Source organism: Ailuropoda melanoleuca, chromosome 15, assembly GCF_002007445.2.
Source record: "Ailuropoda melanoleuca isolate Jingjing chromosome 15, ASM200744v2, whole genome shotgun sequence".
Taxonomy (NCBI): domain Eukaryota; kingdom Metazoa; phylum Chordata; class Mammalia; order Carnivora; family Ursidae; genus Ailuropoda; species Ailuropoda melanoleuca.
In genome coordinates, this window is record NC_048232.1 from 89,475,468 (window position 1) to 89,491,138 (window position 15,671).

Here is a 15,671-nt window from a genome sequence, read left to right on the forward strand (position 1 = left end):
AAGAAAAAAAAATAAAATAAAATAAATAAATAAATAAATAAATAAATAAATGTGGGGTGCCTCTGTGGTTCAGTCAGCTAAGCGTCTGCCTTCAGCTCAGGTCATGATCCTGGGGTTCTGGGATCGAGCCCTGCTTCTGGCTCCCTGATCAGTGGGGACCCTGCTACTCCCTCTCCCTCTGCCTCTCCCCACCCCCACTTGTGCTCTCTCTCTCAAATAAATAAATAAAGTCCTTTTAAAAATTAAAATCAGGGGGCACCTCCATGGGGTGTTGGGCTGCAGGCAGCCCCGCACCTCCGCTCTCCATGAGTTAGATACCGCGTCACTTTGCTGCTGATGGGAGCGTCTGCCTTCAGCTCAGGGCATTATCCTGGTGCTCTGGGATCAAGCCCCACATCAGGCTCCTCCGTTGGGAGCCTGCTCCTTCCTCTCCCACTCCCCCTGCCTGTGTTCCCTCTCTCACTGGCTGTCTCTCTCTGTCAAATAAATAAATAAAATCTTTTAAAAAAATTAAAAATTAAAACTAAAAATAAAAAAAAATAAATGTAATCCTAAAACTGAAACACTTGCCATATCCAACACCTTACCACCAACCAGGCTCCAGTATGATGGCAGGGGGTTACAAATGAAAGAGCTGCAAAATACAGACTCTATTTAAGAAGAAGGTGTTAGGGAAACCCAGAGGCCACTGGAGAGGGCAGGGGGAGAGCAAAAAAGGAAGGGAACTGGGACCTCTTGCACATCAGCAACCACCAAATGCAGCCCTGCTCTCCAACAGAACAACCTAAAACCTCACACTAAAAGCCTGATTACCCAAGTTCCTAATACTAGATATGCCATTTCCAGCTTTCAAGAAAAATATTAAAAGGCGTACCGAAAGGCAAACAGAACCACAGTCTGAAGAGACGAAGCAGACTCAGACACGGCACAGATGCCGGAATTATCAGCCCGGGAATTTAACACGTCTATGATTAATGTGCTAAGGGCTCAACGGGAAAGAAGACAATCTTCAAGAACAGATGGGTAATTTAATGACAGAGAAGAAAACTCTAAGAAAAAAATCCAAGGGAAATCACGTAAGTCAAAAACATTTTAACAGAAATGAAGAAATGCCTTTGATAGGCTATCAAAGTAGACCAGACATGGCAAAAAAAAAAAAAAAAAAAAAAAAAAAACAATCAGTGATCTTGAAGATGCATCAGTAAAAACTTGCACCATGAAATAAAAAGAGAAAAAAAGTATGAATAACATGGAACAGAGTATCTAAGAACTGCAGGATAATGTCAAAGGGAGTTGTGTATGTGCAATGGAATACTAGAAAGATAAGAGACAAAAAGGCAAGAAAATACGCGATATTTGAGGTAATTATGGCTGAGAATTTCCCAAAATTAATCACAGACACCAAACCACAGATCTCAAGAGCTCAGAAAATACCAAGTATGATAAGTACCAAAACTCTACGCATAGGCTTATTATATTCACACTGCAGGAAACCAAAGACAAAGAGAAAACCTTGAAAGAAACCAGAGGAAAACCTTACCCTTCGAGGAACAAGGGTAGGAATTAGAATAGACTCCTCACCAGAAACCATGAAGGTAATAAGAGAATAGAGTCAAATATTTAAAGACTGGAAAGCAAAACGCACCAATCTAGATATCTGCATTCAGCACAGTTATCCTTCAGAAGAGAAGGAGAAATACTTTCTCAGACAAATAAAAACTGCGAACATTTGCCAACAGAAGACCTGCTCTTCGAGAGATGGCAAAAACATTCTTCAGAGAGAAGGAAAATTACATAGACCAAAAAACTCAAATCTACAGAAAGAAATGAAAACCATCAGAGAAAGAAAAAAAGTCAAATAAAGTATTTTAATTTGCTTGTTCTTAATTTGTCTAATAGATAATTGTTCAAAGTAGTAATAACTATAATGTACTGGGTGATTATACTATATGAATAAGTGAAAGGAATGGCAGCAATGTTATAAGGCATGGAAGGGAGAGATCCAGAATCCTCTGCTGTAAGTATGCCACCTGTGAACCGGTTACATAGTGTCATCTGAAGGTAGACTTTGATCAGTTATGAATGAATATTGCAAAGTCTAGGGAAACCACTAAATTTAAATATATATTTTATGTAATTATAAATATTAAATATAATTATAAATATAAAATATTTATGTAATTATATGTATATATAATTGTATACTAACAGAGGACAAAAAATGGAATAATCAGATGCTCAATTAAAACCAGAGAAGGCAGAAAAAAGAGAGGAATATTTTTTGATGGAAGTAACTGGCAAGTGTAATGAATAGAAAACCGTTGCTAACTTGGTAAATAGTAATCCAGCTATACCTATAATTACTTTAAAGGTGAATAGTCTGACTATACCAAATGAAAGGCAATTACTATCAGAGTGGGTGAAAAAGAAACTATATATTATGTATAAGAAACCCACTTTCAATACAAAGACACAGATATATTGAGTCAGGGATAGAAAAAGATAAACCATGCTAATACTGATCAAAAGAAAGCTTAAGTGGCTTTATTAATTTCAGACAAAGCAGACTTCAAAATAGGGAAAATTATGAGGAATAAAGGTAAGAATTACATCATGATAAAGGGATCAATTATCCACAAATATACAAGAATCTTAACATGCACACACTTTAAAAAAGTGTCAAAATATGGGGGGAGGGGGGTCAAATAACAGAGAACTAAAAGGAGAAACAGACAAATCCACGATTGGAGTTGAAGATTTCAACACCCCTCCCCCATCAGTAATTGACAGATCCAGCAGACAAAATCAGTAAGGACATAGTTGAACTGAACAGCATTATCAATCAACTGGATATAATTGACATTTATAGAATATTTCACTCAACAACAGCAGAATACATATTCTTCCCAAGCTCACATGGGACATTAACCAAAATAGACATTCTTGGCCATAAAACACACCTTAACAAATTTAAAAGAATATAAATCATAGAAAGTATTCTTGCATACCACAACAGAATTAAACTGGAAATCAATAACAGAAAATGAGTTGGGAAATCTCAAAATACTTGGAGAGTAAACACCACACTGCTAAATAACACATGGGTCCAAAAAGATCTCAAGGGAATTTTTAAAATATATTTAAGTAAATGAAAGTGAAAGCACAATCTATCAAAATTTGTAGGATGCATCAAGAACAATGCTTAGAGGGAAATTTATAGCATTGGGTGCATCTATCAGAAAAGAAGAAAGATGGAAAATCAATATTCTACCTTTAGAAACTCTAAAACAAGAGCAAATTAAAGTAAGCAGAAGAAAATAAGTAATAAAAATTGGAGCAGAAATAAAAATAAGAAATCAATAGAGATCAATGAAACTAAAAGCTGGTTCTTCAAAAAGATCAGTAACTATGATAAACTTCTAGCTAAGCTAAGCAAGAAATAAGTATAGACACAAATTACTGACATCAGAAATCAAAAGGTGATCACTACTGATTCCACAGACATTAAAAAGATAATAAAGGAATTTATGAACAACTCTGCCCACCACTAGTTATCAGATCTAGTCTGTCACCATTTCTATTCAACATTGTCCTAGAAGTCCTAGCTAATGCAATAAGACAAGAAAAAAAAGCTATACAGATAGGGAAAGAAGAAATAAAATGGTCATTGTTTACAGATCATATAATTTTCTTGTAGAAAATTCTAACGAAATACACACATGCACACATGCGCACCACATCTTGGAAATAATAAGTTATAAAGCAGGTTGCAGGATACAAGATCAGTACACAAAAGTTGATTGCTTTCCTATATTTGAGCAATGAACAATTAAAACTTGAAATTAAAAACACATCATTTACACTAGCACCAAAAAAAGAAATACTAATGTATAAATCTAACAAAATCTGTGCAGGATTTAATGAGGAAACTAACAAAATTGATGAAAAGAATTAAAGAAAATAAAATAATAGGAGACTTGTTTCATCTTCATGGATAGGAGGACCCAAGATTGTGAAGATGTCAATTCCTTTCAACTTGAGCTATAAAGTCAAGGCAACCACAGTCAAAATTCTACCATGCCATTTGGTGGATATGGACAAATTGATTCTAAATTTTATATGGAAAAGCAAAGATCTGGAATAGCCAACATAATACTGAAGAAGAACAGAGAGGGAAGGCTGACATTACGTGACTTCACGACTTACTATGAAGACACAGTAATCAAGAAAGCATGGCTTTAGGAAAGAATTTTTTTAAAAAATAGATCAGGGCAACCTGGATAGCTCAGCTGGCTGAACATCTGACTCTTGATTTTGGCTTAGGTGATGATCTTGGGGTCATGGGATCAAGCCCCATGTTGGCTCTATGCTGGGCATAAAGCCTGCTTGGGATTTTCTCTCTTCCCTTCCTTCTGCCCCAATCCCTGCTGTGTGCTCTCTCTCTCACTCTCAGTCTCTCTCTCAAAAAAAAAAAAAAAGAGGGGCGCCTGGGTGGCTCAGTCCTTAAGCATCTGCCTTCAGCTCAGGGCGTGATCCCAGGGTCCTGGGATTGAGCTGCACATTGGGCTCCCTGCTCCACTGGGATCCTGCTTCTTTCTCTCCCACTCCCCCTGCTTGTGCTCCCTCTCTCACTGGCTGTCTCTCTCGCTCTCTGTCAAATAAATAAATAAAATCTTTTTTAAAAATGTCTTTAGGGGCGCCTGGGTGGCACAGCGGTTAAGCCTCTGCCTTCAGCTCAGGGCGTGATCCTGGCGTTACAGGATCGAGCCCCACATCAGGCTCCTCCGCTATGAGCCTGCTTCTTCCTCTCCCACTCCCCCTGCTTGTGTTCCCTCTCTCGCTGGCTGTCTCTGTCTCTGTCAAATAAATAAATAAAATATTTTAAAAAAATGTCTTTAAAAAAAAGAGATCAATGAAACAGAATAGAAAGTCTAAAAACAGACCCACACAAATACAAGCAATTGATCTTTTCAAATGAGCAAAGGCAATTCAAAGAATAATCTTTTCAGCAAATAGTGTTAAGCAATTGCACATCCATATGCAAGAAGAAAAAATAAATTTAGACACAAACCTTACTTCATTCACACACACATCTAACTCAAAATGGATCACGAACCTACTTTTAAAATACAAAACTACAAAATTTCTAAAAGATAACATAGGAGAAATTCTAGGTGACCCGGGTTTGGAAATGGGTGTTTAGATACCACACCAAAAGTACGATCCATGAAAGAACCGATAGGTTGTATTTCATTGAAATTAAAATGATCTATTCTGCCAAAGGCATTGTTAAAAGAATGAAGACAAGCTACAGACTGGGAGACAATTGTTGCAAAATACATATGCCATAAAGTATTCATACCTAAAATACACAGAGAAGTTGTTAACACTAAATTTCTCAAAATTATTGAAACAATAAGAAGACAAACAACCCAGGTTTTAAAAATGAACAAACGATCTCAACAGAAATCTCACCAAAGAAGATATATAGGCAGCAAATAAGCATTTAAACATATTTTCAACCTTGTATGTCAGAAATTTGCAAACTAGAACAACAAGATACCACCAGACACCTATTAGAGTGGCCAAAATCCAAAACACTGACAATGCTTAATGCTAGTGAGGATGTGAAACAAGACCTTTCATTCACTGATGGTGTGGGAATGCAGAACAGTACGGCCTCCTTGGAAGACAGTTGGGCAGTTTCTTACAAAACCAAACATACTCTCACCCAGAGATCAGTAATTGTGCTCTTAGGTATTTAACCAACTGATTGGAAAACGTGTCTATAACAACAGCAATAAAAACAACAACAGTAAAACTTAACAAATGTTTAATGTGGTTTTATTCACAATTTCCTGTCACCAAAAAAACAGGGGCAACTAAGATGCTCTTCAATAGACGAAGGGATAAACAAACTATAATACAGCCAAACGTGGGAATACTGTTCAGCGATTAAAAACAGATGAGCGATCAAGCCATGAAAGGACGTTGAAAAACGCTAAATGTACATTGCTAAGTGAAAGTAGCCACTCTGAAAAGTCTCCATGATATACTATTTCAATTATATGGCATTCTAAGAGAGGCAAAGCTACAGAGGCAGTAAAAGTTTAGCAATTGCCTAAAGTTGCAAGGGTAGAGGGAGTGATGTGTAGGTGAAACACAGGGCATTTGCAGGGTGGAGAAAGTATTCTGAAAATAGCGTAATGGTGGGTGCATGACGTTATGCATTTGTTAAGACTCAGAGAACTTTACAACACGAAGAGTGAACCAAAGTGTAAGCTATGGACTCTAGTTAATAATAATATATCAATATTGGTTCATTAATTGTAACAAATGTACCACACTAATGCAAGATGTTAATAATAGAGGAAAGTGTATGGGGATGGAGCCATAAGGGAACTCTATGTGCTATCTATTCAATTGTTCTGTAAAACTGTTCTAAAAATTAAGTCCATTAATTAAAAATGTGTATACTGAGAAACTGTCAGGTTTATGAAGATGAAACAATTAAGCAGATACAGCCACTGCCTTTAACGACTCACTGTCTGGCAGAAGAGACAGCAACATAAGTCAGCAATTACGGAGTGTGGACAGATGCAAAACAGGAGGTATTGGAGATGGGGGCACCAAGGATAAAACAATTAGCTCTGTGGGGGAAAGGAGGTCAATGAAAGAATTCCATAAGCTATAAAGGGCTGTAAATATAAATCCGTTATTATTGTGGTGGTTATTATTCTTATGGCATTTCATTTACTTTCTCAGACAAACAAAAACTGAGAGAATTCATCACCAGCAGTCCTGCTCTGCAAGCAAGGTTTAAAAAATGTTTTTCAAGGAGAAGGTAAATGATATAGGTCATAAACTTGGATCTACATTAAAAAAAAGAGTAACAGAAGAAATAAATGATGGTAAAAGTCTTTTTTAAAAATTCTTAATGGATCTAAAAGATAACCAATTTCTTGAAATAATAACAATGTATGGGGTGATAATAGCATATGGATAAAGTAAATGATAACAGTGCCATAGTGATGGGAGGGAGAAAGTGGTACCATAAGCACACTGTATGTAAAGTAGTAAGTATTACTGGAGGTGGACTTCAAATATTTAATTATATATTAAAAACTCTAGGACAACCACTAAAAAGGGTATAATTGCTTTGCTAAGAAATGAGTTGAAGTTCAATCATATAAAATGCCCAGTTAAAACCATCATAGGCAGAAGAAAAAGAAGGAGAAAAGAAATAAAGAACAAATGCAATAAGTAGAAAATAATTACAAACATGGTAGATATAAATCCTACTACATCAATAATCACTCTTAATGGGAATGGTCCAAATATATCAAATCAAAGCCAAAGTGTCATAGTAGGTAAGAAAAAAGAGAGAGATCTAACTATAAGCAGTCTCCAAGAAACCCACTTTAAATATAAAGACACAGAGAAGCTAAAAGTAAAAGGACAAAGAAAGATATATCAAACTAACATTAATAAAAAAAAAAGAATATGTGGAATATAAGAAAGAGCACAGAGGCTCATAGGGGAAAGGAGGGAAAACTGAATGGGAAGTCATTAGACAGGGAGAAAAACCCTGAGAGACTCTTAACTATAGGAAACAAACTGAGGATTGCTGGAGGGGAGGTGGGTGGGGGGTTAGGGTAACTGGGTGATGGGCATTAAGGAGGGCATGTGATGTGATGAGTACTGGCTGTTATATGCAACTGATAAATTATTGAACACTGCATGTGAAACTAATGATGGACTATAAGTAGGCTAATTGAACTTAAATTTTTTAAAAAGCTGGAATAACTATGTAATTTCAGATAGAGGCAACTTCAGAACAAGGTAAAGAGGTCAATTCTCCACAAAGACATAACAATCCTAAACCTGTATACACCTACCAACAGAACATCAAAATACACAAGGCAAAATCTGATAGAACCACAAAGAGAAATAGACAAATCCACTGATATTTGGAGACTCCAACACTCTTCTGCTAGTAATAGATAGACCCAGCATATTTGTGAGGACATAGTTGAACGGAGCAGCACCACTGATCAACTTGATTTAATTGCCATTTATAAAATATTTCATCCAACAATAGCTCAATACACATTCTTCTCAAGTTTTTATGAGACATTCACCAAGACAGACCACATTTTGGACCATAATACACACCTTAACAAATTTTAAAAACAGAAGTCAGACAGAGCATGTTCCCAGACCACAATAAAATTTAAAATAAAATGCAAAAAAGTTGCTGGAAAATCCCAAATTACTTTCAGATGAAATAACACACTTCTAAATAACACAGGGGTTAAAGAAGAAGACTCGAGAAAAGTTCAAGCAAACTAAATGAAAATGAAAATGAAAATACAACAAATTAAAGGGCATCCTGTAAAAGATGTGACCAGTATTCTCCAAAACTGCCAAGGTCATCGAAAACAATGAATGTCTGAAAAACGACCACAACCAAGAGAAGCATAAGGGGACATGATGACTAAATATAATGTGGGATCCTAGAACAGAAAAAGGACATTGGTTAAAAAATGAGAAAATCTGAATAAAGTATGGATTTTAGGTAGCAATACTGTATCAACATGGGTTTGTTAATAATAATAAATGGGCCACATTAATGTATAATGTTAAAAATAAAGGAAATTGGATGTGGGATACATGGATACTCTTTGTATCTTTGTGATTTTCCTGTAAACCGAAAACTTCTCTAAGATTTTAAAAGTTTATTTAATAAAAATATAACATCAGAATTTGTGGGATGCAGTGAATGCAGTGCTTTGAGGGAAATTTATAGCTTTTAGTGTATGAATCAGAAAAGAAGAAAAATCTAAAGTCAATACTCTACTTTCAAACTTAGGAAACTAAGAAGAGTAATTAAAACTTAAACGGGAAAAAATAATAAAAATTAGAGCAGACCAATTAAGCTGAAGAGTAGAAACCAACAGAGAAAATCAATGAAACCAAACACAGGTTCTTTAAAAAAAATCAATAAAATTGAAAATTTTTACCTATTCTAACCAAGAAAATAAAGGAGAAGACATAAATTATTAATATCAGAAATGAAAGGCAGTCCATCATACTTGATCTTATGGACATTAAAAGGAAAATAAAGGAATCCTATGAACAACTTTATGCCCACAAATTTGATCACTTAAATTCAATGGACCAATTCCTCAAAAGACAAAGACTACCAAAGCACCCATAAGGAGAAATAGATCAACTGAATGGCTTATATCTATTAAGAAATTGAATCAATAGTTAATTTATGTTATATAAAAAAAAAGCACCAGGTCCAGATGTTTCACTGGTAAATTCTGCCAAACATTTAAGAAAGAAATTATACCAATTCTTCCCATCCCTGCCAGAAACTAGAAGCAGAAGAAATACTTTGTAACCCATTCCATGAGGTCAGCATGACCTTGATATCAAAACCAGCTAAGGACATTGTAAGAAAGGAGAGCTACAGACCAGTGTTTCTCGTGAGCGTAGATGCAAAATTCCTCAACAAAATGCTGGCAAACTGAATCCAGCAACGTAGAAGGATGGTACACCGTGAGCAAGCGGGACTTAACTCAGGAATGATTTCGATTCCTTTTTAGGGACTCCTCACTATCTTGTGGACCTGTCCTTGAGTTATGGCTATTTTATGTAGCTGTTTTGTTGTCCTCCGACAAATTTTGCACCAAATTTCTCAGCGCAACGTAACCAAAAGAGAAATCCCTTGTCCCGTCCTTACTCAGCTTTGGATTTGCAGCATGTAGCAAAGAACTAAGCGCTTAGTACATGCCCATTAAATAGCTAATAAATGATTAATAAGTAAGTAATGAAGAAATATGGCTCCTGGTTCTTGTACTGATTGTAATGCAACCTACTTTGGTCTAAGAACTTCTGCAACGTGGATCATTGTCCTTCCACTTCTGTCCAGCTGGCGCTAAGCCACACATTTTGTCCTGAGTTGAGATGGCTGGAATGGAAAACTCCACGGAAGACCGTTGGGTTGAGAAAGCTCTGAATTCCTGTTACACTAATTGCATGTTTTTGAGTCAAGTGAATTGATTTAAGTTGACTGTATTTAGATTAGAGGGAACTGAGGAGAGATCAGGGAAGATCCCTGGGGAAGGGGCATTAAAGTACCACGAAGTCAGTACATTGAATGGGGGATACGTAGGAAGAGTATTTCTGAGGAAGTAGCTTGCGTCAAGGTCCTGGGGCAGGCCAGAGCACAGTACTTCAGAAGTGAAGGAAGGCCAGAGAACCTGGAGGTGGAGGGGAGCCCTGGGACTTCAGCCCCAAAACTATGAGAAATAATGTCTCTTATCCACTCCCTCCCCCTCCGCAGTCTGTGGCATTCCTTCCAGGGGCCCAAGCTACTGACACAAGGGAGAAGCCATGGAAAGAAATGGATCAACAACAATACACGTTCAGTTTTTACCTACGAGGCTGCCGGACAGATGTGGGGCTTTGACTGGCGTGATGAGGGAGAGGATGAAGAGAATTGGAGGATTTTAGCTACTTTTAGGAAATCAGCAGGACGTGGAGACTAACTGGATACCGGGAAGCAGGTGGAGAGGGACGTGTCAGGAAAACAGCTGAGAGTTACGGCTGGGACAACAGAAACTCGGGAGACAGCGAATGAGCTGTAGGTTTGTGAAGACGACGTAGGGTGGTGCGGGGAGCAGCCGGTTGACTGGGGCTGGATGGGGGCCTGGGCTTCATGGGAGCACAGCCAGGAGAAGCCAAAAAGCACCTGACTGGGGAATGCACTGGGAAAGGGACAGTGGCCCTCATGGGGCACCGTGGAGGCACCCCGGCTCACGGGGTGGGCTTGCACACGGGTTTTGTGTGGCAGCCCCAGCTGCACCAAGGGCAGAGGAGGCACTGCTGGCTGGGAGTTCAGGACACACTCAGCACCCCAGGCTGGTCGCTCGCCACTCTGGATGCGCCCCGCTGCGAGCTAAGCCCCACCCCCTCGGGGACCTGCCACCACCGAGGCCAGCCCTGTGTCCTGGAGGCTCACCCTGACTCAGGATAGGAACCTGCAGGTCACGGGCCATGCCCCAAGGTGAGGCTCTCCTCCCCTCTGCTCCCCTCCCCTCCCAGGACAAGGACCCAGCGGGGCCAGCCCCAGCCTGGACCCCTCAGTGCAGCAGCACAACCCACTCCAACCTGTCAGCCTTCATTCGCGCCCGGCTGATGGAGACGCCGTCAGCCGCCCCGCCATGGGCTCTCTGCCATCCAGCAGACGGGCCTCCAGCAGGCCGCCGGGGCCCTTGTTGGAGCAACAGTCTGGGAGGCGGGAGGCAGCTCGGACCTCACACAGCGGTCTCAGTCTCTCATGTGGCTGCGGGTGGGCCTGGCTCTGGCGGTCACCTCGGGTGTCCCCTGGGGCTTCTGCGCCCCTGCCCGGCTGGGCTCCCCCAGAAGCGCCCCGGGCCCCGGCAGGACCTACACGGGGCCTTCGGTAATCTGCTCTGCTCAGGCCGGAGTCAGCGGGGCCCGCCATGTCTTGTCCCAATCGTCTCTGAGCACCTGCCGGTACGTGGTCCCTGTCCCCCTTCCTGGGACGTGCAGTCAGCAGCCTTAAAAGCACCTACGTCGTTTGCATGCTCCCCAGAACAAAGGGTCTTCAGCTTAAATGACACCTGCTGGGAGGGGTCTTCCAGGGCACCGGGGCTAGCCCCCCACAGTCCCCTCCAGGCACGGCCCACCACAGGGTCCTGGCTTTGGTGCTCCCCCCGCAGACACCGCACCGAGAGCTGATCTTGTTTATGCACTTGTTTACTAGCTTGTTGTCCGCGGTAGACACCCGCTCCCACACACACCACACGGCATATGGTACACACAGCCCACACCACGCACACCCCACGCATGAACCTAAGTTCCTGTGTGCGGGGGGGGTTTTCTGGACCAGGGAGGTGCTGGGCAGGCGCCGCTGAATGAATGAATGCATGAATGCGCGAGGTGGGAGGCACCCCTGTCTGGTGGAAGGGCCGTGGGGTTTGCAGCCAGCAGGACCTGGGTCCGAATCCTGGCTCCAGAACGTAGCAGCTGCAGTGACAGGGATGAGGCCACAGTCTGAGATTTGTGTGCGGAGCGGGGAGAAAGACGCCCGCCAATCCTACTGCCCGCGGACGCGGGAGCCTCCAGGCCAACCGGCCACTCGGTCCAACCGATAGGCACACAGTCGTCACCTGATCTAGGAATTCCTCTGGGACGGAGCCTGAAATGCCGCAAAGAAGTAAGCCCCGCGTCCTCACCACGGACTCGCTGATCACCGTGAGCATTTGGAAAGACCCAGAATACCCAGCCATGGAGGGACAGTTAGCCATGTGGTGGTGCAGCCACGTCATAAACACGGTCATGGAGGAGAGCCCGGGCCTCGTAAACGACAAAGACGCCCTCCATGCCCTTCGAGCTGCAGGTGCTTCTGTCGTGGGAAAGTGCGGGGCCAGGCCACCCCCAACGCTCCGTCTGTGCGGCCAGGAGCCTGGGCTCCTGCCCCCGCTCAGCCCGCACTCCGTGGGGTGTTGGGCCGCAGGCTGCCCCGCACCTCCACTCTCCGTGAGTTAGATACCACGTCGCTTCCCTGCTGATGGGAGCAGGGGACACACAGTCCACAGTCTGCCAGGCTCTTGGGATAAGGCCGGGCCTGTGGCCCCAGCAACTCTTCCCGTTTAGTGTTTGGGTAACAAAGGAAAGGTCTAGAAGGAAATACACAGAAAACGGTAGTAATAGCTTTAGCTTGAGTGACTGGATTAGGGTTATTTTCTTTTAACTTTTCTCTGTTTTCTATGCTGTGCGTGTAATACTTTTGGACGGACAAATACCTCTTAAAATGGGAGTGAAGTGCCCCAGAGCCGGCAGCCAGGCGCGGAGCGAGCGGGCGGGCGGGCTGGGGCTGTGCACCTGCTGAGAGCTCTGCCGAGCATCCCTGCTCTTCAGATAAATGCACTTGGAGCCACTTGAGCGTCTCTAGAGCAGATTGCAGCTGAGACCAGCCTGAGGACTCACGAGGGCCTCCAACACCTTCCCGGAACGCGCCGCCCGCTCGGCGCAGCTCGGCAGCCTGGGGAGGACGGGCGGGAGGCTGGCTCGCTGGCTCTCACGCTCTGAAGTTCTTCTGAGTCTGAGCCAAAAAAGACTGCCTTCCCCAGACACTGATCTAATCAGGCTCCTTGAGACGAGCGTGGCTCTCCAGGTGCAGAGCCTGGGACTCCCTCATCAGGGTCACCGATGTCCGCCCGGCATGTGCCCCCACGGCCCCCTGCAGAGCCTCTCCAGCTGGAGAGCAAGGGGTGCCAGGAGGGCAGAGGCTTCCCCTGGCCCAGGCACTGCTGTACCGACCTGAAGCTGCTGGTGGGCTCGGGGCATCCGGGGCCCAAGTGGCCCATTGGGCAGATGTTTTCCGTGCCTTGTGCCTTTGGATGCAATTTCTGATACCGAGTCACAAAAGATTCGGTGCCCCTCCTATGTGCCAGCCTTGGAGAAAGACACCATGGGCTATTTTTAAACGTGCAAGACAGGGCCCTCCCTTTGGGGAGCTGATGGTGGTCATCCACGGAGAGTGTATATGAAGCAAGGCATCGCCCGGTACAATGAGGGCCCCCCACGGGCCGGCCAGAGCTTCCTCCGCCCTGAGGTCTGGGGGACCTGGGGCCAGACCCTCCACTCAGCCCGGAGCACTCGCTGACTGCTTTACCACACCAACACTCTGCACACAGCAGGCCACAAGTGCCCCCCCCCGCCCCCACTGGCTAAGCATTTGGCCCCAGCAACCGTGCAAGGCCGCAGAGCTAGTGAGTGGGGAGACCTAATGTGGACCCCTCTCTCTGTCCACTGCAGAGAGAGGAGGGGAGGGCTGGGACCCAGCCAGGAAGGGTCCGAGCAGAGGTAGGACTTAGCTGGGATGTTGGAGGGGGGGAGGTTGTAGTGGGCTGGAGAAAGAGGCACAGCAGTTCCAGGAGGTGAGGGGATGCAGACCAGCTGGGCTCACGTCCTCCACACCCTACCCTTTGGGCCCCTGCCCATCCCCTGTCAGGACAAGCCTGGTGTCCAGAGCCCACATGAACCCACAGGCCATCCCCCCCTGAATCCTGGGAGGGGCTTCTGAAGGCTAATGTCCCTGAAGTTTCGGAGCAAACTCAGCTGGGGAGCCAGCCAGGCCTCCCGCCATCGCCGTGTCCACACCGGACACCTGCGGACCCACAGCAGTGCACATGCACTCCCGCCCGGGACCTTGCTCAGCTCAGGAGAACAGGTCTGCAGAGAGGAAGGAGCACATGGGAGGCTCAGACACAAAGGGTAATATTAAGGCAAAAGTGGTCAAAGACACACGTGGACAACGTGATCGCATTGAGGCTAATAGACGAGACCCGGAACTTGGTGGGGGCATGCCCACATACAGCGTGCGTGCCGAAGACCACCCACCACTCAGGCTGCGGGGCAAGGCCGGGGTGCCAGTGCAGGGCACTGGCCAGATTCCTGATTCTAACTGCGCCCTATTTTTACAAACAAGGATCTGAAGCAGGAATCGCACATTTGTACCCGTGTTGAAGCAAAGTGATACCCAGCAGCTTATCGCTCATAATTGTCCATTTCTTAAACCCCAGAAGGAGGAAGGTCCTGAAAGCTGTTTCTCGGGGCTCCAGGGGAGCCAAGGCAGGGCACAGGTGCTGGGCGTGGACCAGGTGCCCGGGAGCCAGACGGGGAGAGAGATGAAGCCATCCTGGACCCACAGGGAGGATGGCGGCTCTCTGTCCCTGAGCCCACACAGCAGAGTCAGGCAGGTCTGGAGCGGCTCACACCCCACACTCGCAGCCCCCCCGGCTCTGCCACCTTCTCCGTGCCTGAGGGACCAGGGGAGGTCCTGGGCACGTGCTGTCCCGGACGGTCCTCTTTGAGGAGGCCGTGCACCTCGCCTGGAAAAGCAGAAATGAGGAGCTGGCTGCAGGCCGCAGGAAGGAGACAGATGCCTGAGTCCAGAAAGCACCGGGGGAAGGGGTTCGGATGGGCAGGACTGCCCTGGGGGGCTTCTGGGTTCCTCTGTGCTCCTGCGTGGCCTGTCCTGGAGGCTCTGCTGTGGGTCAGCAGGTAGCACAGGGGTGCAGCATTGTTGGGCCAACGGCAAGTGGTGAGGGGGTGAGCCCCTCAGAGGAGGTCCTTCCACAGAAACCTGCCAACTGGTCACCATCCTCCTCAGGCCGCCACAGAGGAAGGGGCTGGCATCACTCAGCTCCTGCCAGGAACCCAGAGTGAGGCACGTGCCTGGGACCCACCCTTGTCATCCCAGCAGCACGGGGAGAGAGGCACTTCGTCTCTACTCCCCAGGTGGGGAAATGGAGGCCCAGCGAGGCCGACTGGCCCCGGCTCTCTCTCCCTGTGCCCAGATAGCTCTGCCAGCTTGACTCAGGGAGAAGGAAGAAGGCCCCGTGTAGGGCACAAGAGGGGCTTCAAGGTGGACCCTGCCTCCACCAGCCACTTGGCCACTCTGAGCTCTGGGGGCCACTCTGTGAGATGAGGAAATTGGCCGGCACATCTCATAGGCTTCTGTTCCAAGAAAACACATCAAGGGCCCAGAACACAGTGAATGCACTCTGGTCCTGCAGCTCCTTGCGGACTCCGGAAACCCAGACACCCTGGACTCTCACCCCAGCCAG